At 34.8% G+C, this 19,249-nt stretch overlaps 1 protein-coding gene across 1 annotated transcript in view; it reads right to left on the minus strand.

Moving 5' to 3' along the window:
* Positions 1–19,249, minus strand: part of ARHGAP24 (Rho GTPase activating protein 24) — a 697,105-nt gene that overhangs the window by 651,801 nt on the left and 26,055 nt on the right. The window lies entirely within an intron of this gene.

Consider the following 19,249-nt stretch of genomic DNA (forward strand, 5'->3'; position numbering starts at 1 on the left):
TCTATTTAATCTACCCGCCCCCCACCCCCCAATCCCTGTAAAATTCCTCCACTGTGAGGGTGCATCTCAATCCTAAAGCGATTGCTGGCGGCCAACACCCGAGCCTTACTCGCCACTGCCCCCTGTCTATTGCAGTGAGTATAGCCACAGGCCAGTGGAAGGCAGACGCATCAGACAGAAGCACAGGAAGCACTTTCAGAGTCTTTACCTTGTCTCAACCTCAAAGCAACTCCGCAAAGTCGGTAGGATGTATATAACATCCTCATTTTACACATGAAAAAAGTAAGGTTTAGACCAGTCCAGTAGCTTGCTCACATACTGATCGCTAGTAATCAGTGAATTATGGTGCTCTCACACCAAATTTAGTGTTCTTTTACTACATTCCAGTGTTTCTATAAACCATGCTAAAAAAAGAAAGGATCTCAGCCTGGTGTATCAAGAAGTGGACTTGGGGATTAACCCTATGTGGAGGGTAAGGAAAGGGGAAGAAACAAGAATATTCCCAAATTGTTTTTACCTGAGCAAGTTCCCGGTAATTGAAATGGGGAAAGCCAAGGGAGGAGCAGCTTTGTTGGTAACATGATAAATATATTGTAGATCTCACTGATGGAGATTTATATTATTTTGATTTCCCACTGTTAATTACAACATTCAGTTAATATGTATATGTACATATATACACATATGTGTGAGTTTTTCGGTTACATAGAATAAAATTCTAGAAATAATATGTAGGTTCATAGCATATTAGAAATATATTAAGATTTTTGAAGCATAATGCCAAATTGACTTCTAGAAATATTATAATCACAGTTCTACCAGCAATATATAAGAATGTCCACTTTGTAAAACCATTTCATCACTACCTATTACTATTTTCAATCTTTATTAATTTATGGATACAAAATGAAATTTTATTATTTGGTGTTTCTTTGATCACTATGGAGATTGAACAGTTTTACCCATGTTTTTAATTGTAATTTTTTATGTTTGTGTGTGCATGAATTGTTTGCTCATATCTTTAGCATTTTGATACTAATAGGGAATTAGTCTTTGTTAAATTATAGGCTCTATATACTTGGGATAATAATGCTTTGTTCAACATCCCCTCCCCAAAGAAAGAACAATGTGAGATGATTATGTATAGGTATACCTATATGTGAATATATATATATATATATATATATATATATATATATATGTGATACCTTTTTTCCATATATTCATCTCCTATATAGGTATCTACTTCTAATCAATAAAAATACTTTCCAGGGAACAATTTCCATGTGAAGAATTCCTTATAGTACTGAAGAGAGAACTTCATAGATACAAATATTTACAAATGAGGAAACTGTGAAAAGCTATTAATATCTTGTCTAAGATCACATAGCTAGTGAGGAACAGAGCCTATGCTCTTATCACTATTGGAAACAAGAAAGAAATCCTTGGAAATTATCATTTTTCTAAAGAGAGTGAATATTCCCAATCTTCCTATAGAACTAGAATAACTTTTTAGTCAGGCTAATGTCTCATCTACAGAAATTCACATTGTTTAAATTTGACATCCATGCTTACTAAAAGCAGACCCCCAAAATGTCTTAATTTGTGAGTTTATAGAACAAGAGGCTACATCTGCAAATGATTTAAATATGGGAACCAGTTTTAACCTGGCATCTATAGTTGAAATTACAGTATAAAAAAGCATATGTGCCAACTGTCCCTGTTAAAATGAGAGAACATAAAATAGGAAAATATCCTAAATGTTGAGAAATCTGGCAAAGATTCCTAGTGAGTCACAGACAATCGGGTGTGAATATTGCCAACAATTCGTAAATGGTAAAGACTTCAGAGTATAATGCCAGATGGAGAAATAAGTGTAAAGAAACAAAACTGGCTAAGCCATAAACGATAACTTTGTTCAGGAGATGGAATCTTGCTCCAGAATTAAAGACTGGTATAATGCACTTATAACATTTTGGAGGAATCATCTCTCGAGATATGTACCATAGGAGAAATTACATCAGCTAAAACCTGGGAATAGGCACTAGAGCACATGGACTAACTCAAGGCTAAAAAGGAAATCCTCATTAAAGGAAAACCGTGTAAAAATAGCATCTCTCAAAAAATGTTTTCAGCCATACAAGTCAATGGTGCTCAAGGACTTTCTTTAAAAACAAACAAATAAACAAAGAATTCATACTACTGCTGTTTTAGAAACACAACATAAACACAAAAGCACTGGGTTTATTTTAATGAACTACTTTTATGTACTGAGCAATTGAGTTAAGTTGATACTAGTGGAAAAAAATTTAAGACTGAGCACTCAAATTTCAGGGCAACAACTTGTAGTGGAGTTAAGTAAGATTGAACATAACTTCCTCTAAGAAGCCAAGAAACACAACAGGTTTTTCAGACAATATCCAACCAACGTCATAAATAGTTTTCAGACAATCAAAAGAAAATTCCAGTCAACAACTATCCACTCAATTCCAATTTTTTTTTAATGTATGAGAGGATAGATAAGGTAGTATGTAGATTTTTAAAACTTTTGGTGAGAAATCAATATGCTCAGTATCACCCTACTAACTGAGAAACAAAATTAATTTATGGAATAATAGGGTTTCTTATTTCTGTATATAGTATCACAAACTGCTATTTTTTAAGGTAATTTTCCTACCAATGCAAATGAACAGTTTTAAAATATATATATATATATATATAGCCACTTTTTTACACTAGAAAATTAGTTCCTTGAAGGCAGAGGTTCTTTTATACTTCTGCATTGCCAAGTAGCTGGGACAGTATCTGACAGTGTTGGCACTTAATTGATGTTTATTAAATAAGTAATTGAATCCTCTCCAAAACAGGGAATGATTTCCCATCATCTAGAAAGATATACTGATAATTACACTAGCTCAATTTCATAAAGCATTTTCACAAGCAGTTCAGTTTCACCCAAAATTCATATCTAATACAGGACTTCATTTATTTGTAAACATCTAGTAAGTACTTCCATGTATCAAGCATTCTTTTAGATTCTAGGAAATTGGAAATGAAAGACTTAGATGGGATTTAGGCAGTCCCTGCTTCCAGAGCTCACATTCTAATGTAGATGACAGTAATAATAATAACAAGCAAAAAAGGAGGAGAAATATTTATTAGGTTGGTGCAAAACTAATTGAGGTTTGAAGGGTTAAAAATAACTGCAAAAACTGCAATTACTTTTGCACCAACCTAATACTATTTCATGCATTGTTCTCAGTCTATTAACTAATGTAATCCTTGAAATAATCCCATGAGATAGATTACCATGATATAGCCATTTTACAGATGAGCAAACTGAGGAGGAGGGAGTTTAAGCAACCTGTCCAAAAGGTGGTAATAGTAAAATTAAATCCAAAGATGTATACCTCCAGAGGCCAAGTGTTTCATCATCCTACCATATGCTTCTTGATCAAATAATTACAACACCTGATCAAATAACTCCAAAAGAGGATGGTGATTGCAACAGAAGAGGCACTGGATACTTGAAAGCATAAAAAAGTATCCTAAGCCCGAACTAAAGGATCAAGGAAGACTTCCTGGAAACAATGGTATATGCACTTAGCCTTGAAAAGTGCATCAGGTTTGCCAGACAAACAGGATGGAAGTAAAGGGATACGGGTTGTGATACACAATAGTCAACACAAGGCTTCAGTTAGTTTTTTAAAGAGAAAATGAAGACAAGCTCTCCCTTTTTCCTTACCATCCACAAACACATATAAATCTCATATTCCTTATAATTAGGATACTAACAACTACCTAAATTTTTCACTATAAGATGTAGAAGATATGGACATCTTTGAATCAGTGACACACGACAGGCCTGGCCTCTGCTAATAATGCAGCTTTACAGAAGCACAGGCGCTTTCTACTCTCACAGTCTAGGGATTGGGTTCCTGCTACATGGACATAAAGAGGTAATTTTTCATGGAAAGCCTATTATGCTTCATTTACGTATTTTACTTATCTAATTGGACTCTGGTTTAAAATTAAACTGAAGAAGTTTATTAAAATACCTGCCATTTAAGATGTTTTTAAAAATAAAAAGAAAGATAAAAATAAAATGAAGACTTGTTAAAAGTGGGAAATAAATTTGGCTTTGAGATTATTTATGATTGGCACAGTCACAGAAACACAATTAGTTATTCAATACACAGTTTTTCTTACATGAAAATAAACAATAACTGCCAAGAAGCAAAATCCTCCTCCTCTACTAAGCCCTGGAAAGTTCCTCCCTTGATTTCTTACAAAGAATACATCCTGATAAAAAGTGAATTCTTAATGTTATTTCTTAAAATATCCCTCAGTGCAGATGAATAGTGTACCACCAACTGCAATTTAGTAAAAGCAATCCAAGGGGCTAAAACAATTCACTGTAAAATATATATACATCTGGCCTAGTATATATACGGTCTGGCCTAATTCAGAGATAAACTCTCATGTCTCAAATGGGAAACGGTTAGATTGCATATCACGCGTGTAATCCTGAGTCTGGGAAGATGGCTAGTAAAATCAAGACAATACTCTCTAACAAATGCCTGGACGGCAGCTATGATATATTTCCAGTCTGCTCTATCAGTTGAAAGCCTAACACCATTCTGTTAATAGAGAAAAGCTTCATCAGAACACGTGTATAAGTAAGGGTGTGCTTAGAAATACTTAACCGCAAATAGTGTGGCATAAGACATACTGTAGTGTGCAATAGGTCCCAGTGGTCCCCCTCCTAAACCAAATTTTAACCCTTAAATTGATGGATTATGGGCAGGTAGAGACAGTTCTGGGATAAGATGTTGGGGTAACTGGGGCTGCTGGGGCAGAAGGCGGGCACTTAGGAGGCTTGGAAGCAGCCGCTATGTATTAGGTTGGTGCAAAAGTAATTGTGGTTTTTGCAATTACTTTTAATCTTTTAAATCGCAGTCACTTTTGCACCAACCTAAGACTATCATGTACGGAAGTATTCACGTTCTAACAGCCACTACTGCTGTACTAGCATATGCTGCTGAATTTCAGTACTCAGTATTAGCAAATTATACTTTTGTAAGAAATGAGTCTGGGTAACAAAAAATTATCACAAACGACAAACACTAAATAAAAATTGTTCTTTTACACGGCAATGTTTCCTGCAACAATCCTAGTTATTTTTTGAACTCCTTTGTTTCTCCTTCCATATATAAAATTCTTCTGATAGTTCTTATTCTATCTCTTGCTTGTCTTCAAAATAATGTTTTAAAATATATTTTTAAAAATCAGTGAAGATTATGTTGCAGGCCAGAAAAAGGGATACAGGCAAGGGTATAGTCGTCTTGAGTCTTTCGCTGTATTTTAAGCTGTGCATAGGCAGGAGAAAATGTGAGGCTGGGTTGAGAAGAACTAGTGAGGTGTTTTGAGCTCAGTTGATATTCTGGAGGACGCACAGAAGTGGAAGATATTAGAAAACCAAGAGAAAAAGATTTGAAAAATTGAACATAGACTCTGTGATCTGTGGAAATATATTAAGCAGATTAATATAAATGTAATTTTACTTTCAGAAAGATAAAATAGGACAAAAGAAATAAATGATGATGCAATTGATTGATATGGATAGACCTAAGTTCATTACCTCGTTATTCCTTTTTCATTTGTTCCATCTGTTCTTTGCTTCCTTTTTCTCCCTTTCCTGCTTTCTTTTGGACTACGAAAATATAGTCTATTATTCCATCTCATCTCCTCTCTGGGTTATTTAACTTCATTTTTTGTTATTTAGTCAGTTGTTTTAGAGATTACAATGTTAATTTTTAACTTTTCACAATTTTATGTCTCTTCCTATAACGTGAAAGACAACTTCAATGATAAACTTCCATTTACCCCAGTTGAAAACAGATGGGTAAAATATATGTATAGACACTTCACAAATGAAGTTGTATTAATAGACAGTAGGCACATGAAAATGTGTTCAACAGTATTAACAATAAGGGAAATGCAGAGTGAAAGCACAATGAGCTATTACTACACACCCACTAGAATGAGGAAAAAGTTGAAGATTTACAGTGCCGAATGTTGACTAGCATGTGGAACAACCAGAACTCTTATACATTGCAAGTGGGAATAAAAATGGACAATAATTTTGGAAAACTGTCTAACAATTTCTTGTAACATTAAACATACTGCACCCTACAACCCAGTAATACCATTTCAAGTATATGCGGATAGAATAACATATGTTACAAAAAGACTTGTATAAGACTGTTCTCAGCAGTTTTATTCATAATGGTACAAACCTTAACTGTTCTATACCTTATAATGGAGTATGCATTTGTCAAATTCATTGAACGTACAATGTGCCTGTCTATGAAAACAAACTCTTACTTATTTTAAAAACAAGACATTAACTGATAATAAAAATAGTAACTAAAAACAGTCAGTACATTTATTACTCCCACTTCGAAGTGAGCCATGCTAAACTCAAGAACAAATGTTTATTAAATGCCTATTATTATATCATTTTTTAATTCAGAGATTCTTTACCTATTGCAGTTTCAACTACATTTACTTTTTCCAGTCCAAATCCCTAAGTGCAATCTTTATTCTAAATTATATCAAAGAATTCAAACATAGTCAAAACTCTTGAGTCAATGTGTAACCACATCAACAAACTACAACATGAGAATCTATATAGCTGAATATCAACTGAAGATAAAGTAGAAAAAGGGCCTTCAAAATGAACAGCAGATACACAATGAACAATCATACTCAATCCTGAATTCTTATGAGGACATGAAGAGCCCCTTATCCACAAACTATCTCATTTGCAATGGGAAAAAATAAAATCATGACAGCAATTTTAACAATTTTTTTTTTTAATGTATTGGGGTGACAATTGTTAGTAAAATTACATAGATTTCAGGTGTACAATTCTGTATTACATCATCTATAAATCCCATTGCATGTTCACCACCCAGAGTCAGTTCTCCTTCCATCACCATATATTTGATCCCCCTTACCCTCATCTCCCACCCCCACCCCCCTAACCCTCTGGTAACCACTAAACTATTGTCTGTGTCTATGAGTTTCTGTTTCTCATTTGTTTGTCTTATTCTTTTGTTGTTTTGGGTTTATATACCACATATCAGTGGTTGACAATGTTTTTACACTTGAGCAATGATACATTAATCTTTGATGTCCACCAATAATGTGTCACCTTGCGTATTCTCTAATTATAAAACCCCGCATGATGCAAAGGGCGGTAATATTCTCCTCTGATACTGCTGCCACTTTTCCCAGCACCACCAGGGCTCAGGAATTCTGTTTTGAGCATCTTGGCTGAACGTGATTAGCAAGAGCAGTAACAGAATCTTTCTACTCTAGTGATGCAATCACGATCAGAAGCAATGGTGCCCTTTCTAATAGTGGCACTTTTCCTACATTGGACATCTTGCTAGCCTGCTTGCAAGCCTCCTGGCTTGTAGATATTTATACCACATCTTTAATATAAAGTAATGATGAAGGATGATGATGTTTTTTAAAGCATAACAATAACAAGTAGGACCTACCACAACTTTTAAAATCTTTAAGCTATCTATGTTGTAGAAAGCAGCCTTGAGCCACCTCCCCCATGGACCTGCTGTAATAACATAATTTATTCTACTTAGGAAATACTTTATGTCTAACGAACACAAAACAAAAATAACCCCCATAATCTTAAACCCTATATCTTTAAAAATAATAAAAGGTCTCTAAAAAGCTAATATTAATTTTTAAAAATATTGCACATTCTAAAATGGTGCCAATGAAATAAAATGTCACCTAAGATGACCAACAACTGTCAACAAAAGATTTCCAAGGTGTCTGTTTTCCATGGTTAAATTCATTGCAGGCATAAGCTATGCAGAAGAGATAACTGAATTTGTGACCACAAATGAGAATAAATAGGTTCTCAGGGACAGACCACATTAACTAAGCTCTCAGATATGAGAATGACAATTTGACCAAATCAGAACCATTTCCACTATAAACAAGCTACATGAAAATACAAATTATCACAAATTTGCTTAGCAAGCATAGATTCAAAACAACGAAAGTTACTTGATAAGATACAGCTCTCAAGTAAAGGATAGATTTGTCCACATTATTTCTTCATGAATTCATTCAGCATGTATTTAGTGGGCAACTACTGTGTGCCAGTAAACAAGAGGTGCAGCGTTTCTGCTCTCATGGAGCTTACCTTGAGAGATACGTATCTATTTGTCCAAGCCATTATCTCCACTGAACAGTTTTTAGATGGGCACTGTCAACACTGGTTCTTCTGCCTGTCGTATATCAGTGCATCTAAGGCCCATCATTGTTTCATGTTCTCCATACTGAGCATGAAATCATTGATGAGGTTTCCTCTCCCCAATTACAATCTCATTGCCATACTTTCTCCTATCAATTACTCTGTGCAGTTCACCTTTACTGGTGGTTTTAGTTGTCCCTTTACTCATTGACTATGTATCTGCTCTTACACTAATCACATCTATTATATTTGGACTTGATTAGTTACACTCTCAGAAGAAAATCTAAATTTCTAAATTCTCGGAAGATATTTCATTGGGTCCTCAATCCTGACACCAAGAAAAATGTTCACTTTTCTACGCTAAATAAACTAACTGTATACCAGGGGTGCCAAAAAAATGTATACACATTTTAAGCGACGTTATCTATGTATTACTTTTCGAAGTTGAACTGAATTACAGTAGCAATGTGCAGTATGACGTTTGCTCAAAAGATGGTGTTAATCAAATGAATGCTAGCGTCACCATGTGACAGGCAGGACAGTTAAAGAAAATGGTGGGAGCATGGTTGTCATTCGAGGAGAACGAGACCATTTTGAAGTGGTATTCGAAATTCAAGAACATTGTGGAAGTACGACAATAGAGACGTGAGTATGCACCAGAACCTCCAACACACCTAACAACTGCACACATTCGTGGTAAGTCTGAGACGCACGGTGCTGTGTGTGATGTGCACAAGGGAGGATCCGGGAGGCCTTGCTCAGCAACAAGTCCTGCTGCTTCTGCTGTGGTGTAGGAACAGTTTACGTGCTCGCCACAGAGGTCTACCAAACAGTGTTCGCTGTGATCAGAAGTGTCTGGACACTGATGGCAACTTCTTTGAGCACCTCTTGTCACTGCAGATGTCAAACGTGTCTTGTATTCATCTTTTGTTATCAGTATATATTGAGTATTACAATTTTAATACAGTTTTTTCTTTTCTTAAAATACGTATGCTTTTTCTTTTGGCACCCTCTGTAGTTGTGCTTTATTTTGTCTTTATCTCTATCAACCTAACAAATATTAGACTATAGTTTCCACTTCTTAAAAAAGGCAGTCATTCTCATTTCAGAGATTAAACTACATACCACCTGCCACAGTTTGGTTACAAAAGAACCTTCATTCTTGGAGGGAAGCTGCATTCTGTAAGCTTTCTCTGTATGCCTGTGAGGTTGCAGGAGGAGGCTGAACATCACTGCATCTGAAAACAGCTTCCATGGTAAGGGGCCTAGAGCATACATGGAGAGTCTCAAAATCATCTCTTCTTGAATAATATTACTTAGCATTGGCTGGAAACTTTCATGCACTACTTGCCAAATTGTATTCATATGGGCAGGCATTTATATTGTGCAACATAATTACTACTACTGGTTTGATGTGTCGGCAGACAGAGGTAATATAGCTATAATGAGAGCCTGATTGCACTACCCCTCACGGCCATCACAGCAGCACTCTGCACCGATTCATCATTTCCTTTTCAAAAAAAGACCTTTGCTGCTTTGTTTTGATATGATCTTGAAAGTCTGGCTATTTTCCACCATATCGGTAGAGATTTGAATTATCCCTTTCATAATAAATGACAGGACCAATCTTAAAAATATGAAAGAGCTTTTCTGCTGAAAGGAATTGTGCTTCTTCTCCATATTACAAATCTAGTTCTTACACTATATATTTAAGTAAAGGACACTAGCAAGTAAGATGGTACAAAGCAGTTATTTCCATCTGTGATCAGACATACCTTAGGGCTTTCTTAAGGTCTTCCTTGGAATGGGAAGGGAAGAATTAGTGGGTTTCCCTGGGCCTGGCTCCAGCTCCCAATCCCACCCATATCCCAACTTCAACCAGGGTAGCTTTTTAAAACATATTTATCTTGAAATTAATGAAGTATAGATGAAAACGGGGCCACACAACCAAACATGACAAGCTCAGGGGAGGCCTGCATGGCAGGCCCTATGAACTCAGAGACCAAATTAACCACATAGGATGGTCTGAACATAGAAATTTCTAACTAAAAGGGGGTCATGGCAGGTAGTCACATCCTTGGCCTGTAGCTTCCTTGACAAAGGTCAATCTTTACCTTACAAGAGCCTGTCTATTGTCTTTTTTGCATCTAAAAATAACATACCCTTGGAATGTTAAAGTAATCCCTTTTTCCAGACCCCTCAGGGCACAACCCACCACACCAGAGCAGAAAAGTACAGAATCCCTCATTGTTTTTCGTGTCCCCTGATTACCATCTCTATGTGCTGTAAAATAACAATTATTAACTATCCTGCATTCACCAATGTAAAAGTACCTGCCTCTCCAATTTACCTTTTTTTTTTAAAGTTTCATCCATGTTGTATTTTTTTATTATTATTATTAGTTTCAGGTGCACAAAACAATCCAAGGGCCAGACATTTCACCCCCCACATCCAATTTACTTTTTTTCCAATCCCAGAGATTTCCCCACTTTGCTTTCTCCCATCCCTTTATTCTACCACAATGGATTTCATGTAACCCTCCTCTTTTGATTCTACTGTATAAAATAAGCGGCAAAACTGCCATTTTCCAGAGCATTTTCCCACTCTGTTGAGATTTTTCTTCCCAGCAACTGTCGTCAGTTTGGCTCAGATAAACTCATAAACTTTCTCTTAGGCTGGATGTTTTTTCATCGACAGAAGCTAAGCTTCAAGGACCCTCACTTGCACAGACCCTTCAAAGACACTCAGCAATGTTCACACGGCCATATGTTTTGTAAAAACCGTGAGAGTAAAAAAAGAAAAAAATTAACCACAATTGGTTAAAGCCACTGTCTTCTTTCCATTCTAACTTCCCCTGGTTTCAAGCTGCACTGAAGTGGTCACAGACATTCTGGGGGATGAAATTAAGGAGAAGTTTGGGGACAGATTTAGACATAGCAGGATACATATGAGCTTTACAGGCATGCCTTGTATAATTGAGTTATTATTAGCTACCCCAATACAGGGATGGCTTCCAGGAACGCTCCCATTATGCACTGTGACAACTCACCTAGCATCATAACACAAAGGTGTAGGGCCAGAGATGCTATAGTGATATGAACATATCCTATGGAAGGCACCAAGGTTTGAAATGTACAAAGCCAGAAGTTAGTTTGTATAGTTTCTTCCATCAGACAGATAAAAACATAAGTATATCCTTCAGTTCTCATTTATGCTTAGTCTAGAGCACGAGCTCCACACTGGTAGAGAGGAGACAGAAAATCAATAAACAATCTGTAGATAGAAAATCAGATTAAGAATATTTCCATAAAAAAATAAAGCAAGGAAGGATAACAGGATTGAATTTTTAAACAAGACGATGAGGAAAATCAGGTACCACTTGATCCACTATTTCCTAACAATGATAAGGAGTATGCCGAGTGTCAATATTTATTAAGTGCCTACTATGGGTTAGGCACTACTGACACACCTGTGAACTATGTATGAATAATCCTGTTGAGTGGAGCTCCCGGAATAGAGAGCTAATAGAGCCAGTAAACAGGCAATTGCAGTTTGGTGTGTCATGTACTATGGTGGGGAGCCACTAACTTGATTTAAAGGATGATGAAATTCTTCCTCATAGAAAAAGTTTTATGCCATAATCTAAAGGATAGTTAGGAGTTACCGAAAGAGAGGAAGGCGAATGCTCTAAGTATAAAGAACAATATGCAAATGGCCAGAGGCTGAAGAGAATGTGTCCTATGCAGGGAACTGAAAATCCTATAGTCAAAACCATGAGACTAAATAAATAAATAAATAAATAAATAAATAAATAAATAAATAAGATTAGAGGAAAAGGCAGGCTGCATTCAGATCAAGGCTTCATAAACCGTAGACAGGATTTTAAACTTCTGAAGAGTTTTTAGCAGGGATAGATGAGGATATAATTATAAGAAAAACTTTTAAAAACTATACTGACTGTCATGTGGAAGAAAGAGTAGAAGAATGCAATACTGGAGGGAAAGAAACCAGCAAGAAGTTTATTGCTGTGTGTTAATAACTACTCTAATATAATCGACAGCAAATGGCAAAATAGTCAAAAGATGAGTAGTGTAAATTAAAAGGAAACAAACAAACAAAACAAAAAAAAACAGGAAAATTCCCCAAAGTAGACAATGCCTTACTAATCAAGAATTGACTGTACTACTTATTTTTATTTCTTAACAGACATAGTAGGTATTGTTTATATTATAAATGACTTGACTGAGGTATAACAGGATCATACCATTTTCCTATAACACAACCAGAAACTTCATAATCTCTAAATCAGACTTCATAATCTCTAAATTTATAATCCAGATTTCTATCTCATTGTACAGCTTCAGTTATGTATAAGATCTAAAAACACCGGTCCATTATTTCATTTCTCTAAATTTTTGAAATGCAAATTTTTTTTCTATTTCAAGTAATTGGATTAATTTCTAGGATTCCAATTTTTGTTGTTGTTGTTACATGCTTGTTTTTGCTGTTAGGTTACTGGGCTTTAGCTTTTTACATGGCGAAGTCCTATAGTTAATTTAGCAAAAACTTTGCATATTCCAAAGAAAACAAACAAGCTGATCCTTGATTTATTCTTCTACTCTTCAATTATTTCTTTCTATTGGGAACTCAGATTGGTTATGTAATTGCTAAGAAGTATAAAGATTTTTCAGCACTCCAATTTATTTTTTTTTATACTCATGAAAGGTTAAAAAAAGGAAAACTATTAAAACTAGCTAAAACCATTATCAAAAAAAATTACAAAAACCTACCGCATTACAAAACAAATGACCTTATTCTGACCTCTTTACAAATGACCAAAAACAGCTCTCTAGCAGAACTCATTTAATCAATGACAAACATGTAACCTCATTAAAAATGAAAGAAATTTTTCTTTACAAAATTTAACTTTAATTGTTCTGGGTAATTCAATACATGTATGGGTAGGGATATAACTTTGGTCAAACATTAAGAAATTTATGAGACAGCCTCAAAAACTTTTAAAAGGCCTTTAATAACATATTACAATATATTTTAATTGCCTGCTTTCTTGTCTGTATCCCTTAGGTTCCAAGTTTCTCACCATTATATGCCAAGGACTTAACACAATGTCTGGCAAGCATGTAGATGTTCGACAAATTAATTAATTGCATATGCTAGACATAGTCTAGTGGTGGCTTATAACTTAGTAAGGAATTTCATTTCTGCATTTATTTATGAGCTTAAAACTTTGATTAGAAACTGTTATAATTCAATAAGCTTTTGCAGAAACAACAAAGATAACCAAACATTAAACAGACATGGTTTACTGTGTTGAGAAATAATAAAGAAATGTGACCGAAATTTGGCAAATATGAAGTGCTATTCCTCTTAGAAGAATGCATGTTCTATTCTGTTAGAAATAATTAACAATGCAATATTTAAATGAAGTAGCACAGAAAGCATCTGCTAAAAATCAATGGTAATAGCAAATGCCAGTGAAGAATCTTTAAAATATTTTTCATTCATTTTTTTTTTCTGAACCCTTAAGTTGGTTTGACTTTTTAACCCAAAGATTCATGCTAAATATTATACTTGAATGGTTTAATTCTCTTGTTTGATTAATAGTCTCCCTAATATTTTATTATTCACAAGTTATTTTACATATCATGTAAGTGGAAAAAATGACACAAAGCCTAAAATCCAAACTGTGAAATTGTATAGGCTTGTTCTACTTTTTTCCAAAATTTGACTCCACATAAAGGTCAATACATATCACATTCTTCATCTATAACTTTTTTCAGTTTTTTAGATTCAAAATTCATAACCTCTCTCCTGAAATAGGAATAAATTGTTTATAATTCTATAAAGTCAGAAGAGAAAACTTTCTATTATATGACTGTGGCATTTATTTCTGTTAAATTTTTTAAATGTTTTGAGTATATTTATTTACAAAAAATTCCTAGCAAAATAAAATTTTAAACAAAATTAATCACTGGAAGTCTCCGCTTCAAAAGAAACGAAAATAGTAGTAAACTCTGATTAGATTTCACCTGAGGTTTCTTACTGGAAGTTTACATTTATAAAATATTAACAGATTCTTGATCTATCAAAACATTTATTCAGAACTAAATTATATTCTCATGATAAAAGTTTTAATCAAAAGTATATGTGATATATATTATTAAAGAAAAATTGTCAAAGGTACAACTATGATGAATTTATTTCAAATAAATTACATATTCAACCGTAAAATGTGTGCATCACAGTTGATGATTAGACTTATGCTATTAAATTATACATGACCTACCACCATTGTATTTAAAAATCTGAAGAATATTGGGATTGATCAAATAATTTTCTCTCATAATCACAAAAATATACAGTAAAGATTAAACCCTAAGAAAAGTAATTTGGCTTTGCTTTTCTTAAAAATATCATGGAAGCCTTTCTCTAAAATTCAGTGGTGCCTGTATGTCCCATAATGTCTTATTTAATATAATTTTCCCAACAGCCTAGTGGGATCTCATGCAAATACAGCTCTTGTGGTTTATATATTCATTGGTGTGTGTGTGTGTGTGTGTGTGTGTGTGTGTGTCTATCCAGACATTCCTGCAGTGGATGTGCCAAATTCTTTTCACATTAACTTTATAGAAAAAAGTGACATACGTAAGCGAACATGATAACAGGGGATAATAAAAATCAGAATTCTTCCATTAAAAAAAAATAAAAATTATTGGAAAAACTAGACATCCACACAAAAAAAGTGAAGATGAACACTGACCTTACACCATATACAAAAAATTAACTGGGGGGAGGGGGTGGTAGAAGAGGGAAAAGGGGGTCAAATATATATGGTGATGGAAGGAGAACTGACTCTGGGTGGTGAACACACAATGTGATATATAGATGATGTATTATAGAAATGCACACTTGAAACCTAAATAAGTTTACTAACCAATGTCACCTCAATAAATTAAATAAATAAAAAAGACAAAAATTAACTCAAAATTAATCAAAGTCTGGAAATTAATAAATAAAACTTTGAGAAGTAAACAAAGGGGGAAGTATTCATGGCATTGGATGGTGATATTAAAAAAGAGATAAATGGACTTCGTCAAAATCATAAACTTTTGTGTGGTAAGGACACTATCAACAGAATGAAAGGACAGCCAAAAGATTTGGAGAAAATATTTGCAAATCAGATATATAGGTATTAATATCTTGAATGTATAAAAAATTCCTACAGCTCAACCACAAAAAACAAATAATCCAATTCAATGAGCAAAAGGACTGAAATAGACATTTCTCCAAAGAAAATATACGAATGGCCAATAAGCGCATGAAAAAATGTTTAACATCACTAATTATTAGTGAAATGCAAATCAAAACCAAAATGAGACACCACTTCACACTCACTAGGATAGTTATTATTAAAAACAAACAAACAAACAAACAGAACACAACAAGTTGGAGAGGACGTGCAGAAATTAGAAACTTGTGTGCTGCTGGTAGGAATGTAAAACAGTGCAGTTGCTATGAAAAATGATATAGTTATTCCCCCAAAAAATTAAAATAGAATTACCATATATGATCCAGGAATTTACTTCTGGTTTATACCCAAAAGAACTAAAAGTAGAGACTCAAATAGATAATTGTACACCCATGTTCATAGCAGAATTATTCACAATAGCCAAAAGGTGGAAGCAACCCACGTGTCCATTGACAGACGAATGGATAAAAATATGGTACATACCTAAAACACAATAGTTAGATTGAAAAAGAAAAGAAATTCTGAACCATGCTACCACATGACTAAATCTATTAGACATTATAGTAAGTGAAATAAGTCAGTCATTACAAAAACATGGTTCCACTTACATGAGGTACCTAGAATAGCCAAATTTATAGAGATAGAAAGTAGAATGGTGGTTGCCAGGGGTTAGGGGGAGGGAGGAATGGGGATTTAGTGCATTAACGGTACTGAGTTCCAGCTGGGGAAGATGAAGTTCTGGGAATGGATGGTGGTAATTGTTGCACAACAATGTGAATATACTTAATGCCACAGAATTGTACACTTAAACATGGTTAAAATGGTAAATTTTATGTTATGTATATCGTAATTTAAAAAATGAAAAATAAATGTTTAACCCGTACGAAAAACATAACTAGCATTCCTAAGATTTAAATCATGGATATTCATTTTTGCTTCCATATATGATAATCACTAGGGATCCGGCAATGGACAAATCTATTCCTCTATCCTTCTGCACATAAACTCTGAGCACGATGAAACAGTCCTAATCTGGAAAGCTGTTTAAAACAAAGGAGGCTTAAATTTACAATCCCAGGAAGCATTCTTCCAAGGGAAGCTTGCATTGGTCCTTCAAAGTTTTAAAATCCTGCATACTATTTGCCGCTTCATTTTATACATTCTATTGTCATCTTTCCCCAAAATAGAACAATTTCATCTTTGCTGGGTAAAGAACTCTTCTTCTTCTAAGCAATTACATTATCAGTACTTACAGTCTCTCTTTACTTTGATGTTGTGCAGATTTCAATAGGCCTGGAACCTATAGAACCAGCCGTAGCTTGTGGTGATAATCTCATCAACTTCATTTTCACCATGCTTGACTTTTAGTTAGTTCTTCCAACAAACTCCAAGTCATCTTCTGAATGTACATTGAGCAAATAAAAATTCAACTTTGAGGCTGATCTTCTAGCTTCACAATCAAAAATTTTCAAATGTCCGTCACTTTTCCTATTATAAACTGTATAGACCCAGGCCTTTTCACAAAGAATAGACGATCACCTCTTGTCCTTTCTAATTGTCCCTACTGTGAAATCGTTCATCCTATATGCTATATTTACATACAATGTTTACCTTTTTTTTTTTGCCACTTTCAATTTTTAACCACTAATCCCTCTTCTTATAAGACTTATACAGCCAATGAGACAAACTTAAAAGCCATTAAATGCTAGCCAGGTATAGGTATTTAAAATGAATAGGCTATATATATAAAAGGGATTGCTGGGGTTTATAGCAAAACTGAAAAGTCCATGTTCACCTAAAAGCACACAAATAGGATAAAAATAAAAGCACTGAGTTGGCAAAATAAGACAGTTTGCCGTCCAAGAGCCACCAATTTATCACTAATGCCTTATAGTAACCAACAACACATAGCCAACACGAAAATGACTACAGACCACTATTAATACTATTTGTTGATGGTGAGTAGAACAAAAACAATTTTCTCTGGAACATAGCTCTGTTCATATCTATGAAAGTTCTGAACTGCTATAAATAAAGTATTACTGAAATAGCATTATTACCACAAGAAAAACAAGCTCAGGGGGAAAAAAAAAAAAAACTGTTGGCAACTGCAGAAAGGTGGTGAAAATGTTAACCAACAATATTTTTTTTTAAATCTTTCTTAGCCTAATTTTATTCTAACTTGGATAATATATATGTCTGGACATGTATATTTTCATGGACTTTGACTTTCATTTTAGTCAGACAAAGAAAGCACATATGACTAATTAAAGGGCTTGGATTCCTTGGAGACTGACATTATATACAACATGACATGGAAAATAAAGAATGTATATATTGCAGTTGCAAGCATCCACTAAGTTGAAGACCTTCACAATCATCCAGGTGAAAACTACAGAAAATACTTCCTAAATGGGAAACATAATAAAAACTGTTTTAACACTTTGCTGCACTTAAGGGGCTCTCCGTGCTGTTTCACTAATAAGATGAAACCACTGACTTGATACCAAAAAGAAAGGGGTGGTGGGTGGGGGAGAGAACAAAAGTAAGGGAAGGGAGGAAGGAGGGAGGAAGAAAGAAAGAAAAAACAGGAAGAAGAAAGACAAAAGGCTTTCCAGAGAGTGGTTAAATGCAAATTTGCCATCTGCCTTGCAGAGTTGGTGAGCAATAGGTTGAACACACTAAGAAAACCTTGTTAAAAAGGTGTATAAGGTCATCTTGTAATGCAGAAGCAGTGCAGCAAAGGTGGGCGTCTGCAAGAGGATCAGTATAGGACGGGGACTTTAGAAGGCTGATGACTATAAACTCTGAGTTAATCTTTGCTGATACTTGTTTTGAAAGCTTAGTAACAATTGTATAGCGTCTAGTTAAATACTGGACAATACCAAATGATCAGTTTTATTCTCTTCGTGAAAATGTCCATGTTCCCTAGACTAACTCACAGCTTGCAACTTGAATAGAAATTAACCTATTACAAATTTCAAAAACTATTCCAATTTTTAAAAAGGAAAAAGAATTGTCAGCGCACTAGTTATTCTTTCCTAAAACAGACTGTTATATTTTAATTTCATATAATTTACATAATATAAATGTAAAATATAAGCTACCATATGTGCATTTCTTCGGCAATATTATTTACCCCACTTATATCAGAACTGAAAAAAAAGAACTAAATAAATATGTCATACACTTGGAGAGATCCAAGATGTCAGAGTACATAAACACTGTGCCTGCATCCTTCCATGAACACATAAATTACAACTAAATTATAGAACAATGAATCTGAACAACCATCTGAAGTCTAGCTGTAACTAATAATGTATAAGGCATAATTAAAAATATAAAGAAGAAGCCACAACGAAACTGGTAGGAGAGGCAGATACAGGTAATGGGCCCCAAACCTCTGTGTAGTGGTGGAGAATCAGGAGGGATATCTTGGCCACAGAGGTTCACGCCGGAGGAGAGACAGACCCCAGCTGCCCACACCAGGCTTCCCAGCCCAGAGTGCTGGTGCCAGGGAGAGGAGCCCTCACAGCATCTGGCTGTAAAAACAGTAGGAATTGTGACTTTTGGGGTGGGATGGAAGTCTGCAGGGGACCCAGACATCCTCTTAAATGGCCCAGGCACAGCCTCACTCGCTTGCAAGCACTCACCTTGGGCTCCAGCAGAGGAATGGCGACTCGGGG

The sequence above is a fragment of the Rhinolophus sinicus genome, linkage group LG02 (genome assembly GCF_036562045.2).
Source record: "Rhinolophus sinicus isolate RSC01 linkage group LG02, ASM3656204v1, whole genome shotgun sequence".
Lineage (NCBI taxonomy): Eukaryota > Metazoa > Chordata > Mammalia > Chiroptera > Rhinolophidae > Rhinolophus > Rhinolophus sinicus.